This window comes from Triturus cristatus, chromosome 10, assembly GCF_964204655.1.
Source record: "Triturus cristatus chromosome 10, aTriCri1.1, whole genome shotgun sequence".
In the NCBI taxonomy this organism is placed as follows: domain Eukaryota; kingdom Metazoa; phylum Chordata; class Amphibia; order Caudata; family Salamandridae; genus Triturus; species Triturus cristatus.
The window spans coordinates 906428214-906449379 of NC_140593.1; the positions used below are offsets into that span (position 1 = coordinate 906428214).

Below are 21166 nucleotides of genomic sequence, written 5' to 3' on the forward strand. Positions count from 1 at the left end.
TACAAGTTGCTATTATTTTGCATAACCCCTAGGTAACCATTTAGGAGGGAAATTGAGGGGGCTTGCAACAATCATCAGAGCCCCTCCCCCTTCTTCTGAATGGAGGCTGGGGGTTACATGTGCAGACATTGTGAGTGTGCCTGGAGCCATGTTGTCTGTATTTTTCCATACACACCCTGTACCTCAGCTGTTGGGAAATGAATCACCCCAGCATGGTATTCAGGCATGTTCCACTGACCTGAGTGTCCAAATGCATGTGTATCTGACTTTCATTTTGTCCCTAGTTTCGCACTAATATACGTGTGTGCACAGAGGTCAAGGACTATGTAAGGTCCTGGACCTGTCACCTTGAGTGGTGCAGCAGTGTTAACTCATAACGAAAAGAGGATTACTGACCCTATCCTGGGCACAGAAGACAAGTTCTGTTTATTGAAACTGATAGTGTGGCCAGAACCTATTATCTGTGTTACCTAGAGTGTGGCCTACACACCCTTCTTGTTTAAAGTTCCCCGACAGGTGAGGAGCTCTGACCGATAGCTCCCGTCCTGGGATTGCCATTATGGCTCAAATCCCCAAATTCTTACCCCCTCTTGGACCCTTTTACTCACCGGATGGTCTTTCTTAGACAGTTGTCGCCCTCTCTCCTTTTTCTCCCGTTTCTGGACTCCTGAACGTCAGATGTAATCAGGATCACTACTCGAACCGGCAGAGCCCGATCAAAATGGCCGATGCCCGGTGGAGCTGCATCGACAGCTATAGTGGAGATTGGCTCCGGCACACCGCCATGGCCGTCACCTACCCAGCCGGACATCAGACATAGGTTTCGTCGTATCTCCGCTGCTGTCTCATCCCTCCCCCTGCCTTCCGACGAATTGTGGATGGTCGACTGTCGACGGAACCAGTCTTGGAGGTACTGATGCCTGATGGTGTTCTCTGGACAGCCGTTGAGGAGCTGTGTCAAGGTTAACCCCTTCTGATCATCCACCGGCCTTTCTGGGCTTAACTGCCGCTTCTTGCCCTTCTGCCTGCCCTCCAAATTCACCTCCTGTGGGACGTCTGGGACCTGTGAGTCCTTCCCAGGTATGGGGGTGCAGTGGTGGTGTGCTTTCACGACACTGCGGTGCGACGCCCCCGGGCTTTTCCTTGCCTTCTGAGCCTGGGAGGAGCACCCACCCGGACTACACTGCTGCCTCCCTTTCTCTAAGAATGCTCCCTAACTCCCTGGCAGACTTCCCCTGACATGCGGATCATCGACTCCGATGTCCCCGCGGTCCAGAGCCTGTGCATGCAAATGGCCGATCATTCTACAGCACTCCGCCCTCGTTTGGTAATGTGGCGGTATCCCCACTCTGACTCTACTAGATGGATTTCAGCTCTCTTGGTTTTTGAGATTTTTGACCTGTGTGCATTCCACCATTTTGGGATGGTTCCTGTCGATACCCACGTCCCGGATCCGCCATCTTGCTGACCTTTGTCCGTTCCTTCTTCCCGCTGGATTTCATCCTGGCAACCTTCGAATGTTTCTCTTTTTTGCTGTGCTGCCTTAACTTTAACTCCCTCTCAGGCTCCCTTCTCACCTCTCACCTATCTCAGACTCCGATTCTTGTCCCCCCTTACCTTCTATGCCCCTTATGACTTGCCATTTACTTTGTAATCGTGTAATTAATGTTTAAATATTGTACCTTGCAACTCGCTGTTCCTTTATGTAAAGCGCTCTGATACCTCCGGGTCTAGCCAGCGCTATTTAAAACTCATCAAATAAATAAATCATGTGTATGCCAAGAACCTTGCTTTGGCATCAAGTATGTATGTCAAGGGCACGTGTGTGGTTTACAAATGTATACCACATATAGAGTTGTGTGGCTGTGTGCGTGAGTGAGCCTGAGAAATGAAGCTAGTGGGATCCATTTTGCCCCTGTATTGACATGTCACAAGATGATGGAGGATGATGACTGCTTCCTCAGACAGAGGAAGTGTATTGTCTGTATTTCTTTGACTTGCAATGCAGATCTGAATACTAAATTGTGGAGCATGGAGTGAAGGTACCTTTACGAATTCCATCAGGACATTTGTTAGCAAGGGTCTGTTGACTATTTCTTCCTGCGCACTTGCATTTGGTTGATAGGAGGGACTGGGGTGGGACTCCATTTTCTATTTTACTAGGTGCGGACGTTTCTAGGTCAGGCCTACATTTTTTCCATCCCTGATTCCTACTTCAGAGAGGCTGATAACACCCAGCTGCACAAACCTCCCACTTCATTGTGAATGTGTTGTAGGTACTCCAGTCTGGAGATAGCCCATGCGCTTGCTATGTACCACAAGAAGCATCATTCTTGCACAATGGCTTTGCCTGGAGAGAGAACAGGCTGAGATGGGCACCTGTAAAGAGAACCACCTCAAAACAGTTCTGAATTTTCTTTCAGACAGTGGATCCACAACCCCTGTATAGAAATTAGTATAAAAGTGGGACACAAATCACCCAATTTTGTTCCAAATACAAGCCCTTCATAAATCAGGAAGAGAGTGCTCCTTAGAGAACTCAAATAATGATGTGTGTTGACCATTTTCCAGTGTTAATGGGACATCAGCTTCAGCCTGCATTTTCTAATGTAGGAGCTAATGATCTTCCTGAGTGGCAAGAAGCCTGCCTGCTGACAGAGGGAAAGAGTCTGTCTGGCCCTGCAGCATTTCAGACAGTCCAGGATGAGAGAGGACCCGCACTTCTCAAAGACTGAGGGGCATTCTGAGAGGGGTGAGTATCTGAGTGCAAGCTAGGAGCAACCCACGCTGCAGAGTGTCCCTCACTCTCTCGGTCAACTGGTTCTGGCTGACCCACCTCAAGCATCTGTGCCTTATGGCCCAATCGGGGCTGCTACTGCTTTCAAGGCTGCATCTGCCTGCACAAGTGTGGAGGCCAACTCTATCTATTCCTGATGAGCAAGGAAAAGGCTAACGCATGCTAGGGGTAAGTGCCAAAATAACTTTGAGAATGCATTTGACTTGCAAGGGAAATACAGATAGGTGAGTGTTGGATAGGCCTTTCAGGATGATGTTGCCTTTGTTCATTCGAGGGAGAACCAGAACTTGGTTGGTCACCTGAATGTCTGTAGCAGAGATGTAGCTCTTGATGCCTTTTAGGCACTTCAGCTGATACCAAACAGTTTTAGTTGTTTGATTTACAGGTGTGTGTAAAAGCAAGTTGTCATCAAGGATGACCCACAAGGACTTCAGGTTTAAAGGACTCCAGGTTTGGGTGAGAGTCAGGGGTGTCATTCATAGCTGCAAGGAGAATCGCCATAACATGGCTGCAAGATGAGGGGTGTTGAAACTAAGAGCAAAAATAAAGCCATTTTGGGGTTCAGTAGGAAGTCATATTGAGGTATCCAGAAGTGGAGGTTACTTAGGACGTGGGAGAGCCTAAGGAGATCATCTTCAGAAGGAACCTTTAAGCAAGTTTGTCTTTAATTTGACTCAGTCAAATGCATATAGTGAGCACAAAACCTACAAATTTTAAATACAGTTAATAGATTCAAGTGACATTTTAGGAGTTACAGATTTCAAGGGAAATCATGTAGGAGTTCCACAGTAATGGCCAGAACACAATGTCTCTGGTGTAGAAGGGGGCACTCTTGTCTCCCCGCTGCATTCTATATTTCTAGCAGATGCACAATTTTGTAGCTGAAAATAAATGCTATGCTATGTTGCAAGGATTTAAAAGGCACTAAACTCACCTCAGGAGGGGTATCCTGGTGCACTAGTCCTCTGCAGAGAGAAACAGGAAATAAAAAGGAACGGCTATGGCGATCTTAGACAAGCCAGTTCTTCAGATAAGAAATTGTTGGTAAGATGGAGAGGAGGTTCCAGGTTTGAACCACCAGGTAAGAGAAGAAACCTTCTCCAGTACACATGTGGTGGATGCATGGAATAACCACAGGATCAAGTGTACTGGAGCAGAGAGCTCTAGTCAGGCTGTATCTGGTGACCCTGCTACTCAGATTGTGAGGGCCAGTGCCATACATTTCTTCTTATATGTGAGGAGCAACTTAAGAGTGACACGCACATGAATATGTAGGCAATTTAGGGCCTTCAGGTGAGGTTGCAAACCAGGCAGATGGCAGCGTTCTGTACAATGGAAACTATCCTTATGAGGTACTCATGAATGCTTTCATAGAGTGCTTTGACATAATCAAGACAGCTGGTTATCAGGGTTTGGGTAACGGTCTAATCGGTGCTGACGGGAAGCCACCCGAATATTTTGCAAAGCATTCTGAGGGTGTAAAAACAATTAGAAGAAACTGAAGCAGTTTTCTCACTCATGAGGAGATTTTTATTCAGAATGATCCCTAGGTTCCCGACTGACTTAGTAGGTACAGTCAATTTGTCTCGTTCTTTTTGCCACCATGTCTTGCACTAACCAAGGTGCACTTGTCAAAGAAGATCTCCTCTCTCTTATCTCCACTGAGCTTTAAACAGTTTTTTTTAATCCAACTTGTACTTGGTAAATGTAGACAGTGAATTTGACCTTAGTTTCTGGGATGTTTTCAGTAATTGACATGCCCGTAACTCGTTTGGACACAGGGGGCAGGAAGACTATAACCCTCAGAGTCTCCTGCGGCATTGCCGCTTATGCCACGCTGCCGCACCGCACCCAGAGGCACATATCAGCTGTTCCTGGGCCCCGCTGCGCGGGATGCACGCGGCTTACACGCTGGTGCGTGCCCGGGCGAAGACCAGGCCAAGAGTGGGCATATCTGTGCCCATCAGCGGCCGACAGAGGCTAGGCTGGGCCATGTCTCTTGGTTCTCCGTAAGGATCAAGATACTGTTTCTTTTCTCTTCTAAATCTACATTGATACCCGGCAGTGACTTGTAGCTCCTTGACGGTGGTCTTTGGGAAGCTGAGTGAGTGATTTGCCCCCATTGGTTTGTTTTTTAAGCCCTGTATAACCCGTTGTCGCGGGTAGGCTATTCAGCCATTTAGCTGATGTAAGACTATAAGGCTTATCGCGAGGCTGTATATATCCATTATTTTCTTGTGATACCCTAGCCTTCACCGTACACATATAACAATGGGTAAAAGGAAATAAACTGTTGCGGTAACAAGGGGTGACACTGGAACTGCCATAGACTCATTTTATATTAGGGCAGCCAATGTCAACTCTAAAGAGATAGCCCTGACTGTGAGGAGTCTCTCTCTGGAAGCGGAGAAGATTAGTCAGGATCTGATGTCATCGAATAAACATGAGGCAGAAAGGGCAATATCTGATCCCGGCACCTCGCCTGTACCAACATCTACTATGGTTACTAACGTCAAGGCTGGGCAGCTAATGGAAGAAGATGACATTGCCCCAGATGGACCCCACTAAAAGGAAGAGGACTGGAGGGAAAAGAGCGACCTGGCCTCTATTACAGAATAAGGCTTCCTAACCAGCCAATACTGACCCGGAGCAATTCTTAGACATTTTACTCCGTAGGCTGGAATCTTTGTTTAACGTGCTGATAGCCCCCATTTTGTCATGGCTGGAAGGCATCGAGGTGAAGCTGGATCCCTTCTCTTTGCTTGCACTTGGGATTCAAACCCTTGGCATGAAGCCCCCGGACGTGGGGTTCAGTCGTGTGGATGTGCTCATACATGTGGGATTGGAAACACTAGGGACACTCCCTCGTGGCCTATCTGTCTATTACAATGAGGACTCAATCACTACTGGGCTCAATAATACATTAAATCACAACAGTGACACTTAACATTTGAATTTGAATTCTCATTTCTTTTATTATTTCATTTCTTTATATATTTTATAAAATTTCATTTTTTCATTCTTTTAAAAGTGTATACATCACAGAAAGCGAAATCAATCCTGCGAGTACATCAGATACACATAGCACATATTTACATGTATAAATTTACTTAACAAAAAGACCCCTGGAAAGTTCATATAAATACATCAATTTCACAAAAACCATTCAAGCACATTTAAACTCACACAAACTCCATACAAACTGCCTCTGAACAAGCGGGAGATTATGAGTGACAAGAAAATCTCTACCACCAGATAGAATCTTATGTTCAAAAAACGGGACTGAACATAGGGTCGACGTGTGTTTTGGCGGTATATGAAGAGTAGTTAGACCACCTTCATCAGGACCTTTCCAGATCCCACATAATTCTCACATCACCCAGGGGACCTAAAACGACATAAAAACGTCACTGTTATGAGCCCATAACTTATCTTTCCATTTATTGATTGGACCAAGATTAAAAGATTTTTTTTTTTTTCAACAAAACACATTACAAAAACTAATAGACGATAGAACCCATGCCATCAAGTTCTCTCACTCCCACTACTCACCAATGGGGGTATCAAGGTAATAGATTCCAACATTAAATAGGTAATGTATTAAAGAAAAAGAAAGCACAATCTATACACCATTGTGAAGTACAGTGATACCTAAAGAACCCTTCAACATATATGTGAGAGATCACTTACACCCAGAAAGAAAAGTGTAACAGACCCTGCTACCTAAGTTGGCCAAGTATGCTCCTATGAAGTCAGTTAATGTATTCATGACCATCTACACATAGGTACTTAAAGCAAAAAGGAGAAAACAAATCAAGGGCCAGTAGCCACCAGCCAATCATTCCACTTTGGAGTAAAGGCACTTATCTGTCTTTTAGAGAGACGATGTCCTATCTGTATATACAGTGAATTACATCAGTATGAGGCACAAAGGCAGAAGGAAACTCTAAGCGGATATTGTACGGTTTAAACTAGAGCTGCCTTACCTAGAGAAATTCTTCTCGTAATGCCCAATTCACCATATACTCATATTTTTCTCTTCAAAAACCCATACCCAACACCCATCCAATGTGGGATTGAACAGCACCACGGCTCCCTCTGATGTGTCCTGTATCAAAAACTGGGTAAATCAAATCGCCAAGCATTCAACCCAGAGGGAGGTCCAAGGGACTGGAAATACCCACGCCACTAATAGACCAGAGAACAGCAATCAGAAGGATCATTTGCCAGGGGCACCATCATTAAAGGGGACCCAAACCAATGCATCGAACACAAATACACCCCTAATGCCTGGTGAAGGATTTTTGGCTTCCCAAGAGCTGCCCCCTGAATCAGCACCCTTGGTGGCAATCATATTGGGAGTTGCCGCAATCTCCCAAGAAACTCAAGAATCTACATTGGATCTTATGCATTAGGTCACTCATTGGTGTGACAGCAATTTAGTAAATGGACAATATTTGTCTCCCCATATTATTATGACCAGAAGAGGGGGTTGGGTGGGTCATAGGGTTAGGAAAATGTGGTGGGAGACTAGTATTTAATGTAAGACATACTGCCCATGCCAAAGTGATTGTTGAGAGTATATTTATGCAAGTCTCTAAAACAACAATCAAGGTTGTCCCCCTTCAATACTTTTATCTAATCAGCCCATTCAAAGGCCAGTTAGGGTGGTCCAGGCCGATACTGGTAGGTTTGCACTTCCCCTAACCAACAGATCTGAACCCCGTTAGACCTAGATGTGTTAGATGGCAACGACTGACTACTATCTGCTAGGGTAGAGTTGCCGGGTCCAAGGCCTATGGGCCAGGTAGGTAATGCATTCACCTCTCTCCCTAAACCATCTCCCATTAATCCAGGTCCCTCTTGTATGAAGATTTTGTCCTGGAATATAGCTGGACTTAGGTCCAAAAGAGATGATGTATCATGGCAGAGGTCGCTTGTGTGCTGTCATATAATCGCTCTGCAGGAAACATGGGATACTACCAAGACTTTTTTCCTGGATTGTTTCACCTCAGTTTTTAAATGTGAATTCCCATCCACAGTGGACAGAGCTAAGGGAGACCTTCTTCTACTGGTCTCACTCAAACTAACTTGTACCGCCAGAACTGTAGAGTGTAATTCACCCACCTGTTAGCAGTAGATCTGTCGTTCACTAACCACCACCCCCCGTTAGTAGTACATTTTTACAATTCTTATTGCAGAAATTCTCCCATTGAACACTTAGCAGCACTGGAGAGGTTCCTCGAACAATATGGTGAGAGGAAGCATTCTTATTATGAGGTCATCATTTTAGGTGATTTTAACACACATCTTTGTAATTTGGACTGTACCTCTGTAATGGGTCATGCGGATGCTGTACCACTGGCTGCCCACTTTGAACACACAGAATCTGGACATCTTATAGAAGAGCTCCTTGCCATCAACAATTTTCTATGTCTAGAACAGTCCGGGATGGATGTTCCTGTCCCCACTTTCATAGGCAGGGGTTTCTCTAGTACAATTGATTTCATAATGATCTCTGCACCTTTAGCCTCTGCAGTCCACAAGTTTAGTGTCTCTTGGTCCAGCTATAGCGATCACAATCCCCTAATTGCATTGATATGCATTGAGGGGAGGGGAGGGGAGTGGACGGAAGCAGTATCCCAAATTCTGTCATTAGTACAAAAGATCAAGCACACAGGCTAAAATTGGCAAAGGTGATACCAGAGACTTTCCTAGATAGCCTGTATGCAGATTGTGCATATGAGATCTTACTCTGTTTGGATATGGAATCGCAGGATAGAACTGTTTAAGATGCTTTTGATAAATTAACTAAGCATATAGCCAATAGTTTAGCTATTAATTGCATTTCCAAAGGTGCTAAGGAGATAAGGTGGTTTGACGGTACATGTTCTAATGCTCATAGGAACTTAATGCACGCCCTTAAGCAAATCACGACGGACGAGACAGTGGTTAGGTCTTGCAGGAGGGCCTACAAACTTGCAATCCAACAGAGGAAGAAGACCATTAGGACTCAGGTATTGGGGGACCTCGGCCAAGCAACTGTGCTTACAGACAGTACAAAGTTCAGTTCAGGAAAGTGGTCAACAGACCCTTTTTTTCAGATAAAGCAAATTCCAGAACAGATTGCACTATAGCTGCTGAAAGATGGATCCTCCATTTTGAAGGGATGTACAGTGGTGACGATGCAGGGGTGTCTGACCTACAGTGGGACATTGGCACAGATAGCGTGCCATTGCATTTTAACATAGAAGAGGTACACAAAGCTATCTTGGCCACAGTTGGGGAGAAAGCACTGAGACCGGACTGGGTCCCAGTGGACCTGTATAAAGCAGACCCTCTGACTTGAGTATTTAATGTTTTTGTGGCCTCTCCTCTTCCTGGTCAATTACTATTATTTTACCTATTTTTAAAAAGGGTTCGAGGGACGATCCAGCATGTTATCGACTGATTTCCCTCTTAGACTCGGCTGCACAAATTATGGGGAAAGTGATCCTGGAAGGGCTAACCTACTGGTTAGATAATTTCACAATCATCTCAGACCTATAGTACGGTTTTAGAAGGGGCAAAGGGACACTAGATCAATGTATCACCCATATTTGGTGGTGGGGAAATACACAATAGCTAAGAAAGGATCCTTGCACATTGCATTTATGGATCTAACATTGGTGTTTGACCCTGTTAACAGATCCAAACTATGGTTGATTCTTCTGGAGCTAAGTCTGGACGTAGACCTAGTGGCCTTTCTACACTACTCCCACATAAACACCGTGGCTGTAGTGATATACAATGAGAATGGTTGCGTGTCTGCTTCCAGGGATGTCAAGAGAGCGGTCAGGCAGGGGTGTATTTTGGCTCCCCATGCAGTTCACGCTTTATATTATTAAGCTAGGGGTTTTTCTCTTGGCAACTAGTAAAGACATCCTGAGAGCTGGATCCAAACTTATTCCCAGACTTCTGTACGCAGATGACGCAATGTTGCATGCCAGGACTGGTATGGGTCTCCAAAAATTGTACACGCTTACATAGACTTTATGGACTCGCTCGACCTTGCAACAACTTTTTCTATATGCCATACCATGACAATCGGCACTAAGAAGGCTGTTCGGTGTACGTTTTTGTGCAGGGGGTAGAAATGACTAAAGTCTCAACCTTTCCTTATTTAGGTGTGTTGTTTGCCTATAGTGGGTCATGGGCTGTGTAAAGAGCACACAAAAAGAACGTCTTGGCAAGGGCATTGGGGGTAACCATGGACTTTGCAAAAAGACTAGGGACAAAGCCCGCACTCGCACTGTTAAAGGTGTATAGAGACACATGTATCCCTGTGGTCACCTATGGTTGTGATGTGTGGGGGTATAAGGACATTAGAGGCATGCAGGTGGTGGAAAATAAATTTATGCGCAGGCTCCTTGCAGTCCCTCCCTGCACCCCTGCCTTTAGTTTGCATGAGGAGCTTGGCATGGGATATATTTCTGATTACATTGCAGTTGCGCCATTAGTGCGGTGGTTCGCTCGTCCCCAGTCTCCACCCTGAATCAACTTGTTGCAGCAAACTGTACTGCACTCGAGGGGGCTTTGTGTATCCCATGGTTAAGGTATATCTTGGAGCAGATGAGATGGCTAGGTTGTCCCAACTTGTACACTAATCCAAGGCCTTTACGGCCAATTGACATCAGGGTCACTAAGCATCTGTTTCTGGCCAGGCAACAGGGGGACAGGGAGGGTAAAGAAATTGCTAAGCCCACGGTGAGAAAATTACATCACACTTAGCCCAAGCCCACATATGCACCCCCACTTCTCACTTGTCAATAACGGTCACCACCGCTTTCTGCTAACGATATACAGATTGAATTTTATACACTGGCTATTAGCCTTTCCAAAAGGCATTGTGAAGCTTGCTGATCAAAAGCCATGTCCATGTGAACACTTCTCTGATCAGGGCACTCTGCACTTTACCTTCTTATGTGAATTTTATGTCTCTGTGGAAATATTTTTTTCTTCCGCTCTTAAGATCAGGCCATTTTGTTCAAGTAAGGCCTGCATTATTATACATACAGATGCTTTCCTCGCCCATGGTCTGCTTTGGGGTCGCAAGGTTTTTTTCAGGAGCTGTAAGAATCCAGAGCAAGATGCTTTTTGTTTAGCTAGCCTGAACTTGCACTTTTATCTGATGAATTTTATAATCCGAATTGTTACTCATATTTTTTTTTTAATAATAAGCCATATTTTTACTTTTTTGTAAATACAGTTTTAGATAAATTTATACGGGCAAATTGTACCTGCTATGTATTCATGGTCTCCTTTTATGTTTTATTTTTATAACTGCTTGTGGTACAATTGTTTTTATCTCTGTACTTTTATGGCTTTTATTGGCTGAATAAAGAATCTTTGATTGATTGAGCTGGATATCAATGTTAATTTCTAGTTGCAGAGGAATGCTACCCGTGACTAGTATGACATACTTTAAAGTAATAGATTATTTCATGAGCTCTCCCCCAAAGGCTTACCAAATTATCTGACTTTTATATATATACTTATTTCCTGGTACAGAGATGCGGTGTTAGGTATAGAGCATCTGTACATACTTACTTGTTGATATGTCTGTCCTCAATATTTTGGCTATGATATTAGGGAAGTGCAATATTCAGTACTCAGTATTCTAGGCCCACACCGTAAGTCCATAAATCTAACCACCACATGGTATTTTTTCCTCAACTGAGAAAATCTAATACATGGGATAAATATATTAGCAAATTATTTACACATTAATTTCAATTGCTATATGTTGAAATATGGAATTTCCAGAAAAGTCTTCACCATAATAATGAGTTACAAGAGAGTATAACAAAATATACTTCATTTATGGAAAAAGGAAAGTATGGTGTTATTTTATATAATTTATTGTTGTACAGGGGAAGAACAATTCTGCTGTTTTAGGGGTTGTTGATGCACTTCACAGTTCTGAGATGGTAGGGAAGTGAAGAAATATATTTCTTTGTACATGCACAACAATTAGAATCAGGGATCTCTACGTCGTGGTGAGAAGCACACAACAGAAACTATAACCTGAGCTTGATAATGCAGTCTTTTCAGCTTCCTCCGACTGCACTGTATAGAAATCCGAATCCACATGAAAAACATACACTGAAAAAATATCTTTTACAAAAAAATTGACTCCAAAATTTAGACTACATAATTCACAACATTATATAACTATCTCCCTGCAAAACCCATTACCAGAATTTAATTGCCAAACCAATCAAACTCATTTCCTACATATTTTAGGATGGTCTCATAAATATGTAAGTCCATTCCTAGCACAACTGAGGGCTTAATCCATAAAGGATTTGAAGCAGTCTCTAACTCACTAATGCAGCCAACCCCAACCAGAAGGTCTCAATTGGCATTCTGGTAGACTTCCGTGCAAACTGATCAAGAGAACAAACTATTATCTCTCTTCCCATCTCTTACCCCAAAGATCGTGGAACAATACCTTCTTAAAACGAAATCAGGGTCACCCCTTGAAGCCTGCCTACCTTCAGTTCTTCACTACGCAGCTAGTTTCATAGCCCAACCCCTTTCCAATTTAATGAACCAAGTGATTACCTCTGGATCTCACCCTTGAGAAGGAAGGAGGCAATTATTAGCCCCCCCCCCCTAAAGAAAACTAACCTGGATAGTATGGACTGTAAAACCTATTCTCCTATTTCCCTGATTCCCTGCCTAGCAAAGATTCTAGAGAAACATCTTAACATCCACCTGATGGAATCTGCAGAACAGCCGGGCTGGCTGGACAACTCTCAGTTCGGTTTCAGGAAACATCATGGAATGTAAAACTCACTGATGTCAGCCACAGACTGCATTAGGCACCTAGTGGATGAAGGACGGGGCATGGCATTGATACTCCTTGATCTATCAGCAGCGTTTGATACCATCCTGCCTCTGCTGTTGATGAAATGTCTCCAAGACCTGGGTATCACTCATCAAGCCCTGGATCTTCTCTCCTCCTTCCTTATGGATCATTCACAGAGGGTGAAGCTACAGCAATTCTGCTCAGAGGTTTTCTCTCTGCTATTTGGAGTGCCACAGGGTTCCTCGTGAAGCCACATGCTCTTCAGTCTTTATGTGGCCCTCTTGCTGCCATAATCCAGACATTTGGGTTGAAGGTATTGTCATATGCTGCTGATACACAGATCATTGTGTCAATCCCCAAGAATTCATGCTCCATAGCAGAGGACTTCTCGCAATGCATGTCGGCAGTGGCAGACTGGATGGGTCCAAACTTTCTAAAACTTAATGGGGAAAAACTGAGGTCCTGCTTTTGGCACAGGACCATTGAGCTGGAATAGCGCTGGTAGCCAGATACACTAGGTACCTGCCCCATCCCAGGGAAGAAGGCAAAAATCTCGGAGCCCTCCCAGACACGGAAATTAATCTTAATGCCTAGGCTAACCGCACAGTGGCAACCAGCATATGGATCATAAGGATGCTCAGGAAAATCTTCCTGCTTATTCCGCAGTCAGCAAGTAAGCAAGTTGCCCTAACGCTAGGCATGTCCAGACTGGATTACTGTAACTCGCTCTACCTAGACTCCAACACGAGCATCCATCACAGTCTCCAAGTGGTACAAAATGCATTGGCCAGATTAGTTCTTGATATTCCCAGGCACCAGTCAGCTGCCAGGGGACTAGAGGCCTTACATTGGCTCCCTATTAGAAAGCACATTATGTTTAAATCACCCTGCATAGTGCAAAAGGCTCTTTTTATCCCCAGCACATTAAGAATTAAAAATATGTTTTGCTGGCATTATCCAGGAAGAAACCTGCAATCAGCGCATCAAAATCAGCTCATGGTGCCTTCAACTAAAAGGAAGAAATTGGGTGACAGAGCATTCTCAATTGTGGCAAGCAGACTTTGGAACTCGCCCCCACAAAGCTTGAGGGCTACTCCTCAGCTGATGCCTTTCAGAAAAGCACTCAAGACCTGGCTGTATACGTTATGGACAATTCTTCCTGAATACTTATAGGCTAAGAATGGTTCTCTGGACAGCTGTCTGCAGCGCCTTGATGCCTTCAGGTAATTGTCACCTTTTATAAATTTAAAATTAAATCAAGTACTTGATGACATGATTAGGTGCAAATCGTAATCTTTATAGGAAGATATTTATGAAAATTTAGGTTTTTCTAGTCTAAATGTTGGAGGCTGTGTGCTTGCAGAAGATAATTTTAAATTCATAAAGTCCTTTCTGTAAGTACAATGCAAGACACTTCAGGATCACTCCTACAATGAGCTCTATGAAGAAGGGCTTGCAGGAAGGGCTATTTAAAAACCAAGGAAATAATCGCTTTTTAAACAAGGGAGAAATAGAAGGTTAATAAAAGTGGGGAACAAATGAAAAATAATATGAAGTATTATATTTCAGTGTGAGTTAAGAATAGTGTCCAGGTTAGAAATGCATATTATCTTTTGCACTCTTTATTGTCTTTAGGGTTAACATTTAGCTAGATCTATGTCATATTATGTAACAGGTTTACTTTTGTTAATATTGAAGAAGAAAAAATATGAATTTTATTTTAGAGATGTTAATACTATAATCTTCCACATTTTCGAAATATTGCAATTTTAGAACAAGTCGTTTTTTAAAACAAGCATTAAAAAAAAAAAAAATAGGGATATCTTTTTGAATAATTTCACTTTTGAAGATGTTCATGTTCAAATAAATATATATTTTTCTCTAGAGAATGCAATGTTTAAGATTATCAAGACTTTCACACTTATTGGGATTTTGAAAATGATTACCGTACTTTTAAGGAAGAGAACAGACATGTTTAGGAAACACAATTGTGAGATCGAGTGAGAGAGCCCACATTCTTGATGTGAGTTAGGGCTAATCTCCAGACCTCTGTGAGAAATCTGGAGCCTATTTTTGATACCATGGCATGAACAGAAAGGACTTTCTCAGCAAAAAGTGCATGCGGCACCTAGATAGCAATATAAAAAAACATTAAAGTTAAGAAATAAACACAATAAATTTCCCAAACCAATGCAGCTAAAAAGAAATAATCTAAATACTAAAATGATACAAATAAAGTGAAAAAAAGGTTGAGATGTTTATTGCATTTAAAGCAATCTCTGGAAGTTAAACATTAAACATACCAATGCTTTGCTTATGCATCACTGAAATGGCCAGGACGGGCTGAATTGCATTTGTTTTTGCCACTGAAACTAAGCAAGTCCTCCATTTTTAGAAAAAATACTTTTTGGAAACACTCTTCTTTAAAACACAATTTTATTCACATGTGGTAAATAAACGTTTAGAAAGTAACGATAGAAACAAATATCCATCCATTCTAAACATCATTTCTGGTGTCCCAAATGTTCCCAAAACATCCACAGAAGTTTCTTGGCTACAAGTTCAAGAGGGAAAGGGGATTTATTCACTTACAGTCCAAGACCACAGCCCACGTTTTTTGACGGAAGTTCTAAATCATATTAGAACGTGCTGCTGCCTTAGAGGGGACTTCAAGTCCCACAGTGACCACCATTTGACAGGAGGGGAGGAGAAGCCACACACGCTTTGGGCATATAGAGCTACTTCAATCCACACTGCACAGGACACCCTGCTGGCCAAGGGTGGGCCCATTCGTGCCCGTCAGTGACAGGAAGAAGCAGGGCAAAGCTACACCCTTTGGTCCTCTACCAACAGCCAATTACAATTGGAAGCTCTAACACCTGATCAACCCACCATTTTGACTCCCTTAATCACTGCTAATAATCATATTCCTCCAACCCGCCTGGACAAAAGAAAAGGAACAGACTTTTACGTCTGACCTTGTAGCTAATGCTTCGTGTCTGGACGATATTAAAACCATGGTTAGTAGTTTGGGAATTAACTTAATATTGTACTAGATGCTGTTTTTGCATTGAATACAAGGCTAATGGACTTCTTAGAAACTAATAATAGCCTAATAGAGAAATATTTGTCACACCAGACTTGTAATTATCCGGTTTGTCAAACAGTACAGCCCAACTGCCTTCCTTGTTCACCTAACTCTGGTGGAACATTACAGGGTAATTGTGCCACTGGGAATAGTCATTAATCTTTCATTCTCGCCTTTCCCTTATGCAGAGATGTTACGGATCATGATTGCTCAGGGCATGGGGATGTTTGTATAGTAAAGAATGCTCCTCCTATTACTTTACAGGTAGTAAACAAGGTTAAAGCATTCACCACTCGTGCCTCTGATCCAGACTTGCTGGGCTATATACTTGCGCCACATACTCTAAGTAAGGTTCAAGCAGTAATTTTTTCAGACACTCATGCACACTTGCCCAACACTGATCAGTTGGTTCTTCTAACCAAATGTACACCTTTTGTGGCTGTTTTGGTATATATACCCTCGCTTACACCGAATGTCAGTGACAATTATACACAGTTTAAAAATAAAGTGACGCATTGGAAAACTACAAGGGCTGGAGCTGATGTAACCATTTACACTCAAATTAACTTGGTACGTAGGGTAGGGTGGGTGGAATGCGACACCAAAGCTTTTTATGGCAGTTGCATATTGGTCAATTTTAATACTAGTTGGGCTGCATGCAGAATACTTGCCTCTTATGAGGGCAAGGAAGATCCTGCTATGAGTATAGGGCTACAGCCATTGGGGTTTTTCTATAGGCTGGGCACTGTGCATAGTCTGAGAACTCCTAGGCTTATTTCATCCATGTTGAACCAAGGAAATCGCGAGGTACATCTTGGGACTATTAAGGAATCTGCTACCTCCCTCACCCGCTCGAATATATTTGATGTTCTTAATACACTTGTGAGGGTGGATTGACTAACACCTACTGATCTCAATGTAAATATGCATATGAGAGGGGGGGATATGATCCACCCTCTATAGGGACTGATATCGCTGATCAGATCAGTTCTTTTGTCATGGAACATAACAGGGCTTGAGGAGAAGGCCGATGATCCAAATTATGTAGATTTCATTAGGCCTTATTCTATACTGGCCCTTCAAGAAACCTTGTCAGTTAGAAATATACCATTCTTAGATGGTTTTGTTCATCTTTTTGCCCAGCTATTCCATCCCCTTCTGAGCTAGCTAAGAGGGGGGGGGGGTGTATCCAAATATCATGGACCCTGAACTGTCCGATTGAAGAGTTAGAGATAAACTCTTCAAATTTACGAGCAGTCTTCGTCACTTTCCCTAATACATTTTTTAAAATTGATTTTAGACATCTATAATTCTAATGGCCACTCCACCCACTCAGATGTTATTGCCTCTAATGGTATGGTCATAGAGAAATACAAGGCATTTTCTTTGGCCTCCAGCTCAAGCGCTACAATAGTGGTTAGAAGTGATTTTAATATCCATCCCTGTCAAAACAAATTCAGGTCTTCCAGGATTTCCCTTAGGGGGATGACCCCTCAAATGTTAATTTTCAGTACACTATCTAAGGGGAACAGGCAGTTTTTTTTCAGTTCAGTCTTTGAGTGTGGTTATACCAAGCACTTCGGGGCATCCTACTTATGTTGGTAAGGGCTGTGAAACAATAGTGGATTCCATATAAATGTCCTCACCTCTATCCTATTTTCTAACCGACTACAGGGTCTTATTGTCTGGTTGGAGCAATCACAATACACTGGTATTACTTTTGAAGTATTCACATCAGAAGTCATTTCTGCCGGCCCGTGACACTAATCATTTAGCACCCATGGATCAGGGCAGATGCCTGAAATGGACAAAAGTGATCCCAGAGGAGTTTGGGGAAAATCTATTTTTTCAGAGGAATGGTGAGCTTGAGTTCTGCCTAATCCCCAATTCTGAGTCTAAAGATGTCTTAAATGCTTTCTCTGGAGGAACACACTCACTGTTACTAGTAGAGACCATTTTATTACCAGGGTGGAACACTAGCATGAACAGGCCTGCTCAAAGGCCCATCGTGATCTAATGAAGGCCCTCAAATGTTCTCTGAGGAATAGCAGGGAGGTGAAACTTCTACATGGTTTTTATAAAAAGGCTATTAAGAAAAGAGTCTCTTAAGGACGATGTTTGGGAGCAGTTATTAAGTGGCAACCTCCTTCACGATAGTGTCACCTTTTGGAAGGTTCATCACAATCCAATTCTAGGAGCTAGGGATGCACCAGTGTTGACCTCAGTGATAGATGAGGATAAATGGTTCAATCATTTTTCACATATTTTCTCCCTTGATGGTGGGGACAGACCACCTTGGAGGAACAGTCGCGGAACTCAAAACTCTCTTTCTCTACTGAAGAAGTTGTGGGCGCTATTTTGATATTAGCTGGAAATAAGGCCCTGACTGAGTTGCATCAGATTGGTTTAGGAGTGATTCCCTCATGTGGCCCCCTCTGTTATCTAAGGTACTAAATGCTGGTGTGCTATCAGGCCCTCCCAGTTCACGTGCTCAATCCATCATTGTGCCCATTTCAAAAAGGGTGACCGAGCCGATTCAAGATTTTACAGGTTCCTCTCCTTGACTGATACAGCTGGCAAGGTCTTGGGTCAGGTGACCCTTGGAAAGGCCATCCCTGTGGGCCAAGGATAACTTCATCATTTTCGACCTACAGTATGGGTTCAGGCTGGCTTAAATACCATCGGGCAGTGCCTGAACCGGTACCTAATAACCCAGAAGTACACTGTGGCTAAAAAAGACACCCTCTTCCTGGGTTTTATGGAACTTACCTCAGCACTTGATCTGGTGAACCGTACAAAGCTTTGGGGGAAGATCTTGCATTGGTGTCCTTCCAGGGGAACATTCATAGGGACATGTCTGCATCTGTGAGGCTCAGGCAGGATCGTTGTTGTACACAATCTTTTTCCGTAACCCAAGGTGTTAGGCAGGGGTGGCAGGGGTGTATCCTGGCCCCGTTCTTGTTCACCATTTATACTAACCGCTTAGAGGTGGTGGTGTTGGACAAAAAAGTGATGTTCCCCTGTTCATTACCAGTTCTGCTTCACGCCGACAATGTTGTTCTAATGTCAAGGAGGACCATAGGGATAAAACTGTGACGTGACACCTTTCCAGATTTTATGGATCATTTAGCTCTCTCCATAAAGCACACAAAATCATATGCAATGGTCATTGGTGCTAAGCCCACTAAATTAACATTACACAAGTTCATACTTTTAGCTATTAGGTATTTTGTTTGATGATACGAACACATTGGTCCTCTGTTCACTTCGTAAGAACCAATGCTCACTATTGGGGGGGGGGGGGGGCAGTTATGGATTTTGGCGTAAGGTTGGATAGGAAACCAATTATGGCCCTTCTAGTCTGTAACACCAAATGTGTGTCAGCCACATGTTATGGAAGTGATATATGGGGGTTCCAGGATCACAGTGTCATCCAGGTTGAGGTGAATAGGTTTGCCAGATGCATACTGGCTGTTCCGTAAAGTACTTCAACCTTTGCTGCCCATGAGGAATTGGGTCTTAAAAATATCTCAGATACCATTGCACTAAGACCACTGTTACTGTAGATATCTGGATGATACAAGAGTTAGCCAATCTCGAACAGAGTGATTATTAGGTATTTTCTTATTCTGGACAACGTAAGAGCAACATCATAGCTTGAATATTTTAAATCTGAGCTTACTACATTGGGTCGTCTGGGTTTATATTTATATGCATAAATGATAACTAAAGCAGATTACTATTGGGTTAAATATAATTTCTCCATTCGTGTTCCTGCTTAAGGGCAAGTATCGAATTACAGAAGCCTTCCCCCCATAACCATTGCTTAACAAACTCTGTACTTACAACTGAACCATATTTGACATGGGTGACTAAAGCTCATCATCGCCAGCTACTAACAAGATATAGCTGAATCTCTGTACAATGAATCAGCTTTACCTAGGGCTAGTCTGCTTTTAGTTTTTTAGCCCCATTTGAGTGCAATAAATCAGTGGCCCAGACCATTGCCCATTTTGCATTGCTTTGTTTGCATTTTATCTGGCCAAGGAAATGATTTTTAATATCTCTTTTAAAAGTTTTAAAATTTAAATAAGTGAGGCTACACCTCCTGATGCTAAAGGATATTTATACTTGCATGTGTAGTGGCAATGATTCTAAGTAGCACAGTTAAGCTTCAAGAGGCCTGGATTTAATTTTGTTAAGGGCCTTCAGATCTTTATTGTAGTGTCTTGTAAATAAAGGAACACTGGAACTCTTTTGGTTGGCACTGTACACCGGAGGCCCGTAATGTAAACGTTGGAGAGATGAGTTGGGCAAGCTTAGAATGTTGCATTCTGACTTATACGCAGCCGAATAAAGATGTGTAGAATTACTCTCTACGTGTGATGTTGTTATTGGTGAGTACCTGGGCTGGCAGCACATTGCAAATATGACGAGATAGGGGATACAATCGATGCTGGCATCGGTAGAGTATCATAGCAAAGCCTTCCTGTGTAAAACACTTAAAGAAAGTGGGCCTCATTTATGAGACCCCTTGTGGCACTTTTGTGCCGCCAGAATATCACTTTTTTGATGTTCCGGTGGTGCAATGTGCCACGGCCCACTCACAAAGCCATGTAAGGCCACTTTGCATGGCTTTTCATGGCCTTGTAAATATGTGTCCCTTTCACGCAGAACACTGCATCAAAGGGGCATTCCATGGGTGTTGCTGTGGGTGTTCCCATGCAACACCCATGGAATCTGAAGCATTCCCAGATTCATGAGAAATCTTAAACCTGGAAATGCATCAGAATCTAACGCCACCCCAGGGATGGCGTTAGGGAGGTGCAACAAGGAAAAATGTTTTCATTTATCCTTGTTTTTTCCTTTCCTTTTTTCCTTTTTTTATGTGTGCTGCATTCTGAAGCACACATAGAAATAGGAAATCACCTGAATTAATTGTTTTTGTGCAGGAGGATGTCCCTTCCTGCACAAAATCAATCAGCCCCACAACGCAAGCACCCTTGCACCATGGTGTAAGGGTGCGTGCATTGGCGCATGGCTGCCCATTGTGTGCCAGCGCAAGGGGAAAAGGACAGGAATGTGCAATATTGCATTGATATGGTGCATTCCTGCCCTTTTGTTTTGACACGGGGCAGTCCAGCAAGATTCTTTAAGGCCGTGCCCTGAGCCAAACCCTCATAAGTGAGGCACACAGAAAGCAACATTAAAGGTCTATGTTGGTGGCCAGGAACTTAACGAAACGAGTGCAAATAAAAGGTGCTGCGCCGTTGCGTAAATTTATGCCATACGTCATACGGAGTAAGAACTCTAAAAGCGGATGCAACAAGGTTACGAAAGAAGCGCAAAGCAATAGTTCAATACATATTAAACTGAAATTCTTGTGCTATGAAACAGAGATTAACCAGGTGTTTGCTTTCATTGACTA

General features: G+C 43.1%; 1 long non-coding RNA gene across 1 annotated transcript in view; it reads left to right on the top strand.

Moving 5' to 3' along the window:
* Positions 1 to 21166, top strand: part of LOC146796229 (uncharacterized) — a 118378-nt gene that overhangs the window by 85503 nt on the left and 11709 nt on the right. The window lies entirely within an intron of this gene.